The sequence below is a fragment of the Serinus canaria genome, chromosome 7 (genome assembly GCF_022539315.1).
Source record: "Serinus canaria isolate serCan28SL12 chromosome 7, serCan2020, whole genome shotgun sequence".
In the NCBI taxonomy this organism is placed as follows: domain Eukaryota; kingdom Metazoa; phylum Chordata; class Aves; order Passeriformes; family Fringillidae; genus Serinus; species Serinus canaria.
In genome coordinates this window covers 21,880,269-21,895,198 of record NC_066321.1, presented here as the reverse complement: position 1 = coordinate 21,895,198, position 14,930 = coordinate 21,880,269, and positions in this window count along the sequence as shown.

Genomic DNA, 14,930 nt, shown 5'->3' with positions numbered 1-14,930 from the left:
CCCTAATTTGAGTTTTTCTTTTGTGTTTGAATTTTCCTTAAATGGCTAGAAATCATTTCTGTCTTATGCCTCCAGTAAGATGTTTAAATTCCTCATTCAGTGCTCAGTGCATCATTCAAATTCTCCAACTCTCAGAGCAGAAAGCACTGCTTTTGAATCTTCAGGGGCTTTTACGGAAGGCTTTTTAGCAATTATTTTGTAATCAACTGAATTGTGTATTTATATATCTGCAAAGTATCTTCTAAACACTTTTGTTATAGTATCTAAATATATTTTACTGCAGCTTCTAAGCAGTTTTTAAAAGCCATTAAAAATTTAAAAGGAAGAATTATTTGCCTCAGATTTATTTTCTGGGCGATACTGTGTGTCCCAGGACTGCCAAGTATTCCTGCCTTCCATAGATAGCTCTTACTTGACTTGTATGGCATTGTTGGCTGTGTTAAAACAGGCAAACTTGATCCTTATGCCTTGTCAATCTTACTTGAGATTTGAGTCAGTTATGTTTTGAGTGGGTTTAAAACAAAATATTTCCAAGTTTGGGGTTTTTTCCCCCTGTCAGCCCTTGATTTCTCACTCTCTTACCTTGTATGTTGCTTCCAGGACTCTTCAGAACGTACCAAGTGTTGGAACGAGACTCCAGAGCCAGCTGCACAAGTATCCCTCAGACTTCTGGAGTGCTGGCCTGTAATGGGCTGATTTTAATCAGTGCCTCTGTGGCAAGTTATGTCCTCAGCCCTGAAATCCCTGCAGGAGGTCCCAGCACAGGGCCAGCAGTAGGTCCTGGAGTCTCCAGCTTCCACAGACATCCCCATCTCACATCCTGAAACACAGAGGCTGAAGCTGGACCCTGAGGCCTGGTGACATCTTTTCATTTGACCTACCACATTTGGGGACAACAATTATCTTACACAGACAGCATCTCCATGTGAAGGCCATTTGAGATTTCATGATACTGAGTTCTGATCTAAGGAGATCTGGAAAGTTGGGCAGGGTGGATAAACAAAACATTTTCTGATCTGTCACAGCCTAAATGTGTCCTTGGCAAAGGACTGGGATGTGCTGTTTGTGACCTTTGCTTCCAAATCCAGCAAAGCACAGCCTTCCTATTACCCGGCAGATGGCCAACTGCTCTTGCTAACAGAAAATAAACCTAAGCAGAGGCTTCCTCACTAATGTTTATAGCCCTGCAGATGGACACTTTAAAGGAAAGGCATCTTTGTCAAAACATAAACCAAAAACATATGAAACTTTAAATTCAAGACCTGTTATTTTGTGCTTGGTGGCAGAGCTCCTTTTTCTTCAGACAAGTATGCTTGAGTAATAAAGTAAATGCACAGCCTGTGGGAAATGTAGCGTGTGCTCTCGGGATGTGGGGTAGATTACTTCTACCAGGAGAGCCAGGACTGCAATAGCAGACATGGTAGCCTTTGTACCCCTGGAAAAGCTTAGAAACATTAAGCTTAATTATGGGATAAAATATAAATAAATGCTCTGAAGTTTTGTTCAGTGCAGCTCTATCTGCCCTTCCCTGATGCTGTTCTTTCTCTGAGTGTTCTTTGATCTTTAAAGGACACTAGCTGAACCCAGCTGAACCCAGCTGCACACAGTGGTTGCAATTTTGCCTAATGCTTATGACTTTGGGTGGTCAGAGGGCACTCTTAGATGGGAATGTGAAAGTCTAAACTTGAGCTAGTATTTTCTCCAAAGTTCACAATTAGGATTCCACCAGCAGTTCAGATATGCAGCATGTAGTAACTCATCCAGAGGGGGTAGGTTCAATTCACATACTTAGAATTAGCCCTAATATTTTGTCTCCCACCATCTACTTCTGCTGGTAGGAAGTTACAAAAGGGCCAGCTGATGGATGGGCATCTTCTAGCATCAGTGAAAGTCTCACAGTGACAAAAGGAACCAGCTAATGGAAAGCAAACTGGAAATGGAAACAACAAACTTTCATCCATTGCTAGGACATTATGCACTCTAACACACTATGGCAACTGTTGGCAGACACTCAAAAGCTGGAGCATGGTGTGCTTGAGAGGCTTGGACTGACCAGTCACAGGCTGTGTCAGCCAACATCTCCAGGAACTGAGGACACAAAAGACATCAGTTCTCCTCCCAGACCTGCTCTGTTTGCAGTAGTTTTCCCTGTTCTGCTTTTCCCATAACTATTAAAGCCAGTGCTATTCAGTCACCAGGGAGGTAAATTCACGCCACATCAAAGGTTACAGTAGAAGAAAAGAGTTTCCTGCCTAATTTTATGTAACTTCTAGCAGTATTGGGGTTACTGCTTTATCATTCTTCATATGTAGCCAATTAGCTTTTTCTATCTGAAAATCTCTTGGATAATAACACAGTAAAGGATATAAAGTAAGGAAGTATGACTCCACTGGAAAACGAAAAAAACTGGCAGGAATCTTATGGGCAGATAAAGTAAATAAAATAGCATTAACAATCTTAGCAAAGCATTCCAGATTTTAAAATTGCAAAGCCCTTTTCAATAAGCTTTTATGTTACTTAAACACAGCGTTGTGCAAACAGTTTTAATGTTCTCCTGTTACTGAGCGGGAGGTTATGCAACCAGGCCACAGGACACACGTTGCTTTTTGAAGACAAGTTCATAAAGCAGTAAGGTATTATAAAACTATTGTTGCAGAACCAAAAGCTCTTTCAAGTCATTGCAACTGCTCATGTCACAAGAAAGGGAGGTTCTTTAAACATGGTGTCATTGTATATTATATATGTAAGGCATAAAAAAATGACCTTGGGAGACAGAAGCCCTGCCTGTCTCAGACAATAATGGGTGTTTGCCTTTCAGAGGTGGCAAATAATACTCTACGTTCACGTACACAAGTGTGTGTACAAACTTGGCTAAGAAATTCCAAACAGGTGGAAAGAAAAATTTTTGGCATGGAAAGCCACTAAGTGAGGCAAATGTCCGAGCGGGTAAGGCCGAGAGTGCTTCTGTCCCCTGCTAAAGTTCTCTGCCATTTTACCTTGGCATCTATTACCTGGATAGGCTTTCACTATTTTCTGCCCTGCCCCAGGTATCTCTAAGCTTAGTATTTGATTTTGCACCCTCTTCCCTATGCTTGTTTCTGGCAACAACAACTGCATGGAGTAAATCTTTGGGGTTTTATAGAGCCATTGTTGAAAACTGTTTGAGACTGCTCCTACACATTTGCAATAAAAAACAACAGAAGAAAGAAGCTAAAATTAATAAAAACATAACAAAAAGTCAGAGTTAAATGTTATATACAGTGAAAGCAATTGGAAGTATGAATGTACGAAAAGGCTTCTTTGATTATCATGTTATGAAGGAATGATCATTTTTAGAGAAAAAGCATGCAGTACTTATTTCATCCATCAAAATGTCATTGGTTTTGTGGTTTGAATCTAGTTTTGAATAAACACTGTGGGTCAGAAATGTTAGATTCACTTTCTTCATTTTGTAAGTACATGTCACTTTAGGTTCTCTTGCAACCAGGTGCCCAGTCCTCTGGTGAGCACTGGAGCAGACTCACTGATGATTCAGTTATGTTCAGACCATGGTTGCTCCAAAGGGAGAGATTCCAGCTAAAAATATGAGTCTTCACTCTTTTCTATCATACCCCCTTTTGGCAGAAGAGAAGCATTTGGCATAGAATTGCTCTGGGAACCCCACACCAGCTCAGAGGTTGCCTTGCAACAGAGCCACACCTTGGAATCTGTATTGAACCTTACTGCTGGAAAAGAGAGTGGCTTGGCTGTAGCAGAATTTTCTCTGTAGCCTTTTTTTTTCCTTCCACTGGGTTACCCACAAATCACTAATTAAAAAGAATAGATCCTTAGAACAGATGGATTTAGAGTTATCAATCAGACTTGCTATTTTAATGACTATTTTACATTTTACAAGAAAGAGAAGGATATTACAGTAAAGATCCTTTGATAACCTTGCAGATTCCACTCATATAGCTATCTCCTATTTTGTGAAAAGCTCTGTGTATATTGTGCATTTTTATATTATCTAGAATTTCAGGACACAAGATGGCAGTGTACATATTAGTGATTCAGGCTTGGAAAAGCTCCTGCTACTCAAACTAAACATATAACATTTTATTTAAGCCTATATTAATCTGATCATGGAATTGTGGTATTAGAAATAAACCAAAAAGTATTTGTCAACACCAGAAACAAATGCAATTTGCCAATAAATCAGTATTGCATAAACAAGTGTTAGGTAAAGCTTAATTCAGGATTTTATTGTACACAACAACACTCTGGAGACATTAAAAGCCTCTTATGGAAATCCTCAATTGCAATAACAAGAGGGTATCCCTTTATGAAGGAATGGAAGCTGGCTCAGTCATAAGAGCTTCCGAGCAAAATTGGCTGCTGGGGAAAAGCACATAAGAGAGCTGGCAGCCTGAAATATGTGGAGAGCTCAGGGCTCTCGGAGGAGTAGTGCAGACCACTGAAGTGGAACAGGCTGAACAGTATCTAAAATTGAACAGGTGCCTTTCTGTGAAAAAACTAACAAAGCGAACAACTGTTTGGCATGACAATTGAGAGAAAAAACATTTTCACTGAGAGGCATCAAATTAGGGGATAGGTCTCTGGCTGAGGAGAAAATTGCTTAGAGAGCTACAAGGAGTTGGACCTTTCCATGTCTGAATGAACTTTAGAGGAAGTTCATTCAGAGCCTCTCTGGGCACCAGCGGGTAAAGAGAACTGCACTAACAAGCTTTCAAGGCCACTACCCAGAAACCTCTTTGGTTGGGTTGAGTTGAATACTAGAATTAGTAGGTGCAGCTAAAAAGTTGTTTTGGCTGCCTTTCTTACCATTTGGTTATACAAACATGGCCTTGTTACATAGTAAAAAGAGCTCTTAGAAAAACAGTAACATTTCAGAGTATAAAAAGTCATTATCCCTGTGGGATTTCTAATGCTGACAAAATTCTAGGCACTCCTCCTTTCTCCTTGGGAATGCTCAGGTGACTTTGCTTCCCTGTACCTAAACTCGTGGCCCTAATGGGCAAGTCAGATTGACCCAGGAGATGCAAACTCAACACCAAGGTTCATTATTTCTAGATACAGCTCTTTATTTGACAGTTATTAGGAATTAGACCATGAAAAAAATATATACTTCTCTCAGACAGGTGTGATATAACTATTTTCTGTTTTTCTCTCCAGAATGGGAATATTTGTTATCCTCTGTTGTACTGCACCATGGAAAGCCTCCCAGTGTAAGTGGAGATGGGTGTACTGAGCTTGACCAGTGTTTTTGACCGAAGGTGGAATTTGGGGAATCCTGGTCCCTGAGTCTACTTTTCTTGTGGTCATTATCTAGGTGTAAAAGTATCACAATGTTCCCAACCCCTCAATCACAGCAGCTCCAATGGGTGTCAGATTTTTCATGGTGGTCCACTCCTTTTGTTACAATTGGCCAATTGCTGCTTGTTATGGCCTTATGTTCCCATGCATACATCACTGGCTTAATACTGGGACTTCTTCTCCCTCTCCCTTTCTGTGTTTGCATAAGATTGAATTTGGCATTGATTCAAATCAAATAATTCAAATGCCTGGTATTTTAACTATGGCTGGGTGTGGATTCATGACTAAAATAAAGTGTATTACCTTGCAGTTTCAGTCATTTGGTCTATTCGTCACAGTAGATTACAGAAAATGTGGCATGCACAGAATTATGCATGCACTTTTCAACCATCTAAAATGGAGGATAAATTGAACATGTCATGGTTCTAGGAGAGTAATTTATATTCAGTACAAGCTGGGAAGGGACTAGAGCCAAAACCTCAGATCTAAATTGCTTGAGTTCCAGGGAAATTTTAATCCAAATAAAAACTTCAGAGCTGTTGATTATATAATTAAGTGAACCAACAAGAGACCATATCTCAGCACTCACTCCCAAGCTAAAGAATTTACACCAAAATTGAAGTTTTGTGGCTAAGTCCACAGATGCTTAATACTGACTGTGATCACTGTATGGAGTTACTGCCCACTGTCTGTTGTAACCACCCCACATGTCCCTTTTAGCTTTGCATATATTCCTGTTCTTCATAAATGAACCTTTCCAGCCCAATAATGGTTCCTAATTGAGAGTGTGTTATGAGGATTCACAAAATCATATTTTTTCATGCATGGACCATTGAACTTAGCCTCATTGCCTTCTTTTCATTGCAGGTGCCACCACTAATGTCTCAGGACTGAGAGGAAAAAGGAAAACACTGTTTTTTCTTGCTGCTTCTGCATGATCTTCCCTACAGTCTGTCTCACCTTCTTTTGCCCCTAGTCAAAACCCAACTATTCTTATCATGGCAGTAGTCATGTAGTCAGTGAAATTCTGTCTTTAGGAAAAACAGTTCTTACTTTCCTATTCAGAATCATTCCTAATCAAACCCTCTTTTGCCAGATATAACCAATTTCCTCCAAATCAAACATAATCTACCCTTTTCCTGTGATAAAATGTAGCTGTAATAGCCCACCCCAAGATTAAGTCATCCCTCCCCAGTATTTACAAAAGCACCTCTTTGACCCGACCCAACACAAATCAAAACTAATGTCTTTCCCATAGTCCAAAACAACTTCTTCTCCCCAAAATAAACTCTCCTCTTGACATGAAAAGGAAATGACCCTGCAAACATGGTGCAGCAGAGTGATTGTAGTCCTAAAGACACTTTAACCTTTTCATTTACTACAAGCATCATCCTTCTGCCTGTTGTCAACCCATAATGTAAAAGGTGAAATGTGGACAAAGAGGGATGGAGCAGGAAATGTTGGCAGGCTGGAGATTGTTACCTTCTGGTCCAGCACAGGCACACAGGATCCAGCTGAGGCTTGAAAGCTGTTCAGAGCAGGCAGTTACTGGGGGAAAAGGATATTGGGGGTTATCACTACCACTGATACATTGATACATTCCCCAAGCAAATATTGATGGTCATAATGAAAGTAAAAGGCATTATATTTAAAGTCAAAAGTAATATGCCTGTGAAACATGCTGGCAAATGATATCATTGAGGCCAAGTGCTTAGCAGGATTCAGGAAAAGGTTATACATACATATTCATACATTTGTGCGGGGAATTAGATTGGACCTGATAAAAATTCATAATGGATATAAATGTTCACAGTTCAGGGCATAAATCAGCCACCAGCCTGAGGTTAGAAAATAACTTCCCCTAGAGTAAGGCTGTTACATAATTATCAATTATACTTGCAGAGGGGGGAAAGGAGGTTGAAGAATAGGCCAATTTCCTCAGAGGCGTCTGGGAATTACTATTGGCAGACAACTAATTTAGATTTTATCTGGTATGGAAGTTCTTATTACATCAAATAATGTAATTTAGAATTAAAGCATGTGATTTATTTTGTATTTTTTATTCTTCATGTAATCAAGTTCATGCCTAAGGGTAACTGCAGGCCTTTCCATTACAAGCCAGCTGAAGTTAGTGAAATTCACTGTGCTGTGTTTTCTCACCAAATCTCTTTAAAAACAGCTTCATATTTTGCAAGAAAATCAGGCAGAGTCCCAGTAATTTATTTTATCAAAGCTAGCCAACTAATACAGCCAACTTAGTGTCTATATTAGCAGAGAAAAAGTTACATGTGTGAACTGCAGCAAAATCTCACTCCAAAACGTTCTCATTTTCATTGTTTACATGGTAACCTACTAAGACTTACAGAGGTCCTGAATATCTTGAATTATAGCATGAGGGCTACTCCAGGCCTACTTTTGCTTGGTACTATCAGCTCACCTAAGGAAAACATACACAGTCAGTGGCCTTGTTTCCATCAAGCAACACACCTCCAGCTTTTGTTGCACTTGAAAACAGTCTGTGAGCTAACGTAACACACACTGCACGTTAAGAAAAGCAGCCTTTGTGACCTTGCAAACAGAGAGCTTGATGGAAAATCAGATTCTTAATCAATTGATTAAGAAACTGCAAATGAATACAGGCAATCCTTTATGTTTGGTGCATTGGGATAGCAGCTGCATTCTGCTATAGTTTCTGGTGCACATGATACACTTATTGCAAATACAACATAAATTATCACCACAATAGATGTAGAAAGCTGAGAAACATCTATTAACAAAACATCTCGTCACTTTTCACAAGGAAAAGGAGTGGTACTTGGAATCAGTCTCTCCTAGGCATAATTTCTGTTCCTAGTGAGTGTGTGATTGCTCAACATCTGGAAAGTTCTAGGGCCTAAAATTTCTATGGTCTTATTAAAAAATTTGTCCTGTGTAAACTTGAGTGTAAACTCTGTGTAAACTCTATTCAGACAGATTTATAGAAGGAATGGCTGAAGAGAAGGCAGCATATTCAATGTAGCAGATTTTTAAAAAAGGTATCAAATCATATTTTGTAGAGATCAAAGTTGAAAGATGAATTACAGCTGGCTTTGTTGTGCCAGCTGTGAGTTGCTGAAGACAGCTGTGCCCTGAGCACAGGCACTGACTGCCCAGCTCAGTGCTGGTGCTGCAGTGCAGGTGCATTGCAGGCTCCTTACCAGCTGCCCTCGTGTAATGCAGGGGCTGCAGAAGCAGTGCCACTGCCCCATGGCTTTCCAGGAACAAACAGGGCGACTCCTGTGAGCACAATTAGCTCTTATCAGTGGCAGCGTTATCAGCCCTGCAGCTGAATCAAAAATGAGGAAAACAGTGATTTGGGGTGGGTCGTGTTGGCACCATTTGACACCAGTCTTCTACCAGTCACATCTGCAGTTCTGTCGTGTCTCCTGTCTCCTTCTGTCCTGCTGCTGCTGCTGACACCCTGCCAGCATAAAGCCATTTCCCTGGGATGCTCTCAGGCTGCTTACAGCCCTGCTGCCTCGCTCTGCCAGCTACCAAACTGCTGCTCCAGCTCCCACATCAGCTTCTCCCTCGTAAACGTGGTTCACCTTATGCTGGAAACCCCAGTATATACTGGGAACCTCAATACAGAGCTGCAAAGACATAGGATACATTGAACTGTGAGGAGATGTTTGGGCTGTGAGAGATATGGGGTGAGGACTGATTTTTTTTTTTTTTATATTTTCAAACGGATAATGAAGTGAACTTCAGAACTCTGCTAACATTTACAATTGTAGGTCTCAAAAATCTGCAAATGAAGAATTATAGATGAGGTGTAAAGAAATGATGCTCCCAAAAGTGGTTGTTTTGACCAAGAATAAGGCAAATTGATAAATAGTGTACAAATAATCCAAATAATCTTTCAGTGGAAAAAATACCTTGAAAAGTATGAATTGGAAAAGAGAATAATGGGAAACTTTCCTTCTTCCTTGGCAACTAGACGTGAGTTTCCACAGGACATGGCAAGGCAAAAGAGCAAGGTCCTTTTAGACTCCACATGAAGAGCTGTAACAGCATCATATTAAGTAATTTCCTTTTTCATTTAGACCTAAAATATTCTGTTGTATCCTCAACACTGTCAAAAGGTAAAAAGATAAATGAGAAAGAATTCTGAAAAAAAGCCAGAAAAACAATCATTGGCTAGAGGCCAAACTTATTTGGAAATATGTGCATATGTTTAACTTCTCCAAACGTTTAAGGGTGGTTAAGGGGAACTCATAGTGGATAAGTTCTTCTGGAACAAGCTACTTTGAAATAGAAAGTAGAAAAAAGGGGTTAGCAGGTCATGGGCTGCCAGAGATACCTACCCTGCTTTGTTAGCTGCTGCTGCTGAGCAGCCACAAAATTACTCTGGTAGCAGATTCCCAGAGCACATAAAAACAGGGCTGCATTTACATATTCTGAGAATCAAGCTTAGGTTTTGTCTTCTCAGAAATTCACTCCCAGAGACAAACCTCCCATGTTTCTAACAAGTATTTAGATAAAAATGAGGCACATGGCCCAGTCCAGTGCTAAGGACCACACTGATTCTTTGATATTGCTTCCTATTCAAATACAGCTCCTGCAGAACAGTGTGAATAGAGACAGCAGATTGTTTACATTTGAAACTTGGTGAGGATGAACTGCCTGCTGCATTAGTAGAGTATGTGAGGTGTGACAAGAGGCTGAGGGAGTAAAACAAGGTTTTATATTCCCATGTCATGTGACAATCAGGAGGAAAATCTTAAATAAAAAAAAAAAAAAGCCAAGAAAAAAGAAAGGGTGGTAAAGCAGCCAGCTTGTCCCATTCTCTCTGAAAATCAGAACAGTAAATAAGTTAGGGTCTCCCCTATTTAGCAAACACTTTTTTTAGAGACAACACACAGAATGAAGAGTTAGAAGATAAGGAAGGTATTCTCTTGAAGAGATTATGAACACACCATAAAGACAGTTTCTGTTAAGAGTTCTATTTGAATAGATTTAGTATACTAAAATACTTTGATAGAACAGATATTCTACCAATGCTAGTATTACCTCTTGCATCAGAAAATGAAAGTCAAGGAGACCTCTGCATTATTCTCACTTTCACACTTTCTGTTTTTTGGGGGGTGTGGAAGGAGCAACAAAAAGTCCATGAACAATTACAGAGTGCAGTTCAGGAAAATCTAGGCTCTTGGGAATGCTTGAGAATTTGAAGGGAAAGAAAGGCAGGGAGAAGCTGGGTCAGCTCACCTATGGCATAACTGTATTCCAACACTTGGAGGATAGTGGGGGTTCAAGAGAATATCAAACATGGCGTTCTGACTCTAAACCCCATGATGCTTTTAGAGTCTTTGTAAAATGTTTATTTAGTCAGGCTTCAGCAGCTGAAGTCACAAAACTAAGTATTTTAAAATATTTAAAATCTTAAAAATATTTAAAATCTTAATATTTAAAATTTTAAAATCTTCCCACTATATTCAATTCAATGCAGGCTGCAAACACTTCACACATTTGAACCTGTATTGTAAATAGTAATATACACATTTTCATTATTTCTGGAATAAGTTCCTTTATCTATTTTAGCATATTTCAATATTTATTTCTAAAATGGTTATTCTATTATAGATTTATTCCAGAACTGTCTTGGCTCCAGAAAGTCACAGAAGTCTCTTTCATCTCAGGCATATTGATACTGTAGTATGCCCTGGGTAAAAAAGCATTAGGATTCTAGTTGGATTGGGTGCACAGATCATATCATTTATTATTTGCAGATGCCAGGACACTAAAACTTTCCATTGTTTTCCCACCAAACTGAATAAGGCAGCTTGTTAATACAATTACCTCTGTATAATTGGAAACTAAATCAATGATGACTCCGTGATTTGAATGCTACTTTAAATAATTTCATTTTTATGATGCTGTTTTGTTGCACATGGTATTATCAAATAGCTTATTCATTTTCCTGCTGACTGTGATTTGAGTTTGCATATTTCTCTGTGACGGAAGAAGCACGTCTGCAACCTTTCTAGTTTTCTGGTATACCAGTGTGCATTGCTTTTAATTATTTTGGCTGACACACATTAACACTAAAAGTCCATAGTCCATAGTTAGTGAAACAAGAGGGAAGGACTAGGTGGATTATAACTTCCCTGAAAAATAAAAGCAGCCACCAGAAGCCTTTGGCAAAGCCCTTAAAGGAAAACAAAGGCACACAGAACTTAAGTGTTATGAAGGACTTCCCCTACTCCTTTCAGAGTAGGATCCCTAGTCATTGCCTGTTTGCCTCTGTTTTAAACTATTCGGACAGGCAATAGGGAGAAGGGCCACAGACCACTCAATCTGTCATGGTCTGTTGGATCTCTCAAATTCACAGGATCATGTACTTTGCAAATTAAACTTTATTTTATAAGGTCATTAGGAAAGAAAGCAAACATGATGAAGAAGGGCTCAATCACCTTTGTACAAACTAGTCTAGCTCATGAATTCAATAATTCATCACGTCAGTCATGATGTTTCTAACTCACAAGTTCTCTAATTCATAACATGCAATTCATTCAAACTTGTAACTCATGAAATACTTATCCAAGGGTGAGAGTGCTCATCCTTCCTCCTTGGTCACAGTGCAGGTGTACCCTGTGTCACATGAGAAGCACAAACATTAGTGTTTTATCAACAGTGTTTTCATCACAAATCCAAAGCATAGCACCATACAAGGTACTATGAAGAAAATTAACTCTATCCCAGTCATAGCCAGTACAATCTCCACACCTCATTCCCTATTATTTACACCATGCTCAGGTCCCATACTATCCAACAGATCCTCATTAGCCACCTTCTTCTTTCCCATCCTTTGGTATCTTCACAGGTATCATGCCCTGTAAAATGTCCATAAAACACCTGTGAATTAATGAATTAATCTAATGATTAATTCATTAATTCACAGGTTTAATTAATGAATTAATCTAATGATTAACAGAGAGAGCCTAATGTCCAGGACATTAGGCTCTCTCTGTTCTGGTGGTCACTCAGGACCAGAGAGCTGCTGTGTAGTGTGGAGTTACTGGGCACCAAAGCCAGCTCAGGCTGGGTCACTGCTGCACATGCCCCACTTCTTGCACAGCGTGTTCTCCACTGGCAGTTGTTCCTGCTACAGCAATCCTATAACATGCAACTCAGATAATAATTTACAACAATTTAAAGGTGCATCCATTACAGTTTCCATCTCTCTTTGGACTCCTAACATTGCCTCTGCTGCAGTGTGGACTTATCCAAAGACTCCAGTCACTTAGGGGTGGACCTGCTCCAGTGTGTGTACTTATGGGCCACAGTCTCTGCAGGGTACAGGTGATGTGGCCTGGCTTTACACACAGCCACAGTCACTTTGAGGTGCACCTCCTCCAGCACAGCCTTATCCAAGGGCCACAGTCCTTCCAGGGGTGTACCTGCTGTGCTACAGACATATCCATGGCCACAGATGCTGCTGCTCCAACAAGGTCTTATCCACAACCACAGACACTTCAGGTTGTCCTGCTCCTGCAGGGACTTATCCACAGGTCAGGTCCTTTCAATTCAAGCTGACACTGGAGCTGCAGCCTGTCTGGGCCAGCAGTGACACCCAGGCCACGGGCCAGCCCAGGCACACTGCCAGGGCTGTTATCAAAATGCTCCCAGGCACAGCTGAGTAGGATGATAAGCCCCACAGCAAACAGCCAGAGTGAAAAGAAGCCACTAACAAGCTCTAGACTACTGTGCAGCAGGGCAGGCAAGACCTATGGCAAGCACAGCACCTGCCAATTAATAGCTAAATAGCACTAAAAGCTATAAATTCAGTCTTGCAAACTCTGACCAAACCTGTCATTACCTCAAAGCATTTGAGCCCCAAGTTGTTCACCAAAACAGGACTGTCATGGTTTAACCCCAGTGGGCAACTCAGCCCCACACAGCCACGTGCTCACTTACCCCAGTGGGATGGGGGAGATAATTAGAATGGTAAAAGTGGGAAAATTTGGGGGCTGAGATAAAGACAGTTTAATAGGGAAAGCAAAAGCCATGCACAAAATCAAAGCAGAACATGGAATTTATTCACTTCTTATCAACAGACAAGCATTCAGCCATCTCCAGGAAAGCAGGGCTTCACTACAGGTATTGGTGACTTGGGAAGAGAAACACCCCCAGTCCAAACATCGCACTTTCCTTCCTTCCTTCTTCTCCCAGCTTTATATGCTGAGCACAACATCATATGGTCTGGAATATCCCTGTGGTCAGCTGGGGTCAGCTGTCTCAGCTGTGTCCCCTCCCACCTCCTTGGGCACCACCAGTCAGCTCCCTGTTGGGGCAGCCCGAGAAACAGAGAAGGCCCTGACACTGTGCAAGCACTGCTCAGCAACAGCTAAAACATCCCTGTGTTATCTTTTATCTCTTTTAATACATTGTTCTCAAGAATTTTTCAAATTGAAAGGAACTTGATTTCTAAGGTTAATTCTTCAAGCTGTAACAAGACAGCAACTCTGACAATCACGCATTGAAATCATATCAATGCCAGCTTATTCTACAGGATGAGACAAGTACCAGCAGAAGATCAACTGCTCCTGACTCCTCTGAGTCAAATTTAAAGCTGAACTTTCCTCAGGAAGATTAAGGGTGTATATTCTACTTACTCATGTACAAAGTATTACCACTTCCTGTAGTTCCACAGTTCCTGGGAACGAAATCATAACCAACACTTAATGTCTGGGATGTGGGCAAAGGTTGTGGGCATATGGTAACTATTTCACTAGTCCTAGAGACAGGGTCATCTCCATGAAGGCACGAAAGAACCAGTACTGTATTTCAGATTGTAGGTTAACCTCATCTAGCTTTTAGACAGTAGGGGATAGGGAGGATGAATTCCAGCCATGGTGGCTGAAAACATGCCATCTTATGCCAATTAACAAGCAGGGATCTATGGTCCATCTCATGACTCTGTGATGAAAGAAGGGAACAGAACTTGTGTCACATGTGATGCTAATTCCAGGCTGTTTGGTTTATATTTCATGCAGAGACCTTGTAAAACAGAGGATGTCTTCCTCCCACTGAGTGAAAAATAGATGTTGCTTCACTGATTCCTTTAATCAGTGTTTTTTTAGGGATATCACAGGGACTGATTTTAAACTAAAATTCTTTATTTAAAATGTAACATCAAAAAACCTCAAAATCTCAGATCCTCAGAGTCACTTCTCATTACAGTTTCGGTCAAAATACTCACTGGTTGAAAGGTCAGAAATTCAGTGACTGAAGCTGACTTGGCAAGTCAGGACTTGTCTCCAACGTTTTTCAGAAGTTTGAAAGTTGCTATTTCAACAGATATTTTCTTACATTGCCCTTTAATCTGAAGGTACACAAACTAACAAGTTTTTAAAAAGTTTGTTTTCCAGCAGTAGGTGGCACTATCAAGTTTCCCAAATATTGCAATATAAATTAATATAAAATTCTATGCATATAAATTATTTTCAAAAGTACATGAAAATACAGCAGAATAAATTCTGATAATAAAATAAATATTTTTCTAAATATTACAATTGAGAAAAAGTCTAATGCAAGAATAGGAATGAGAATGTCTAATACCAAAACAGGCAACA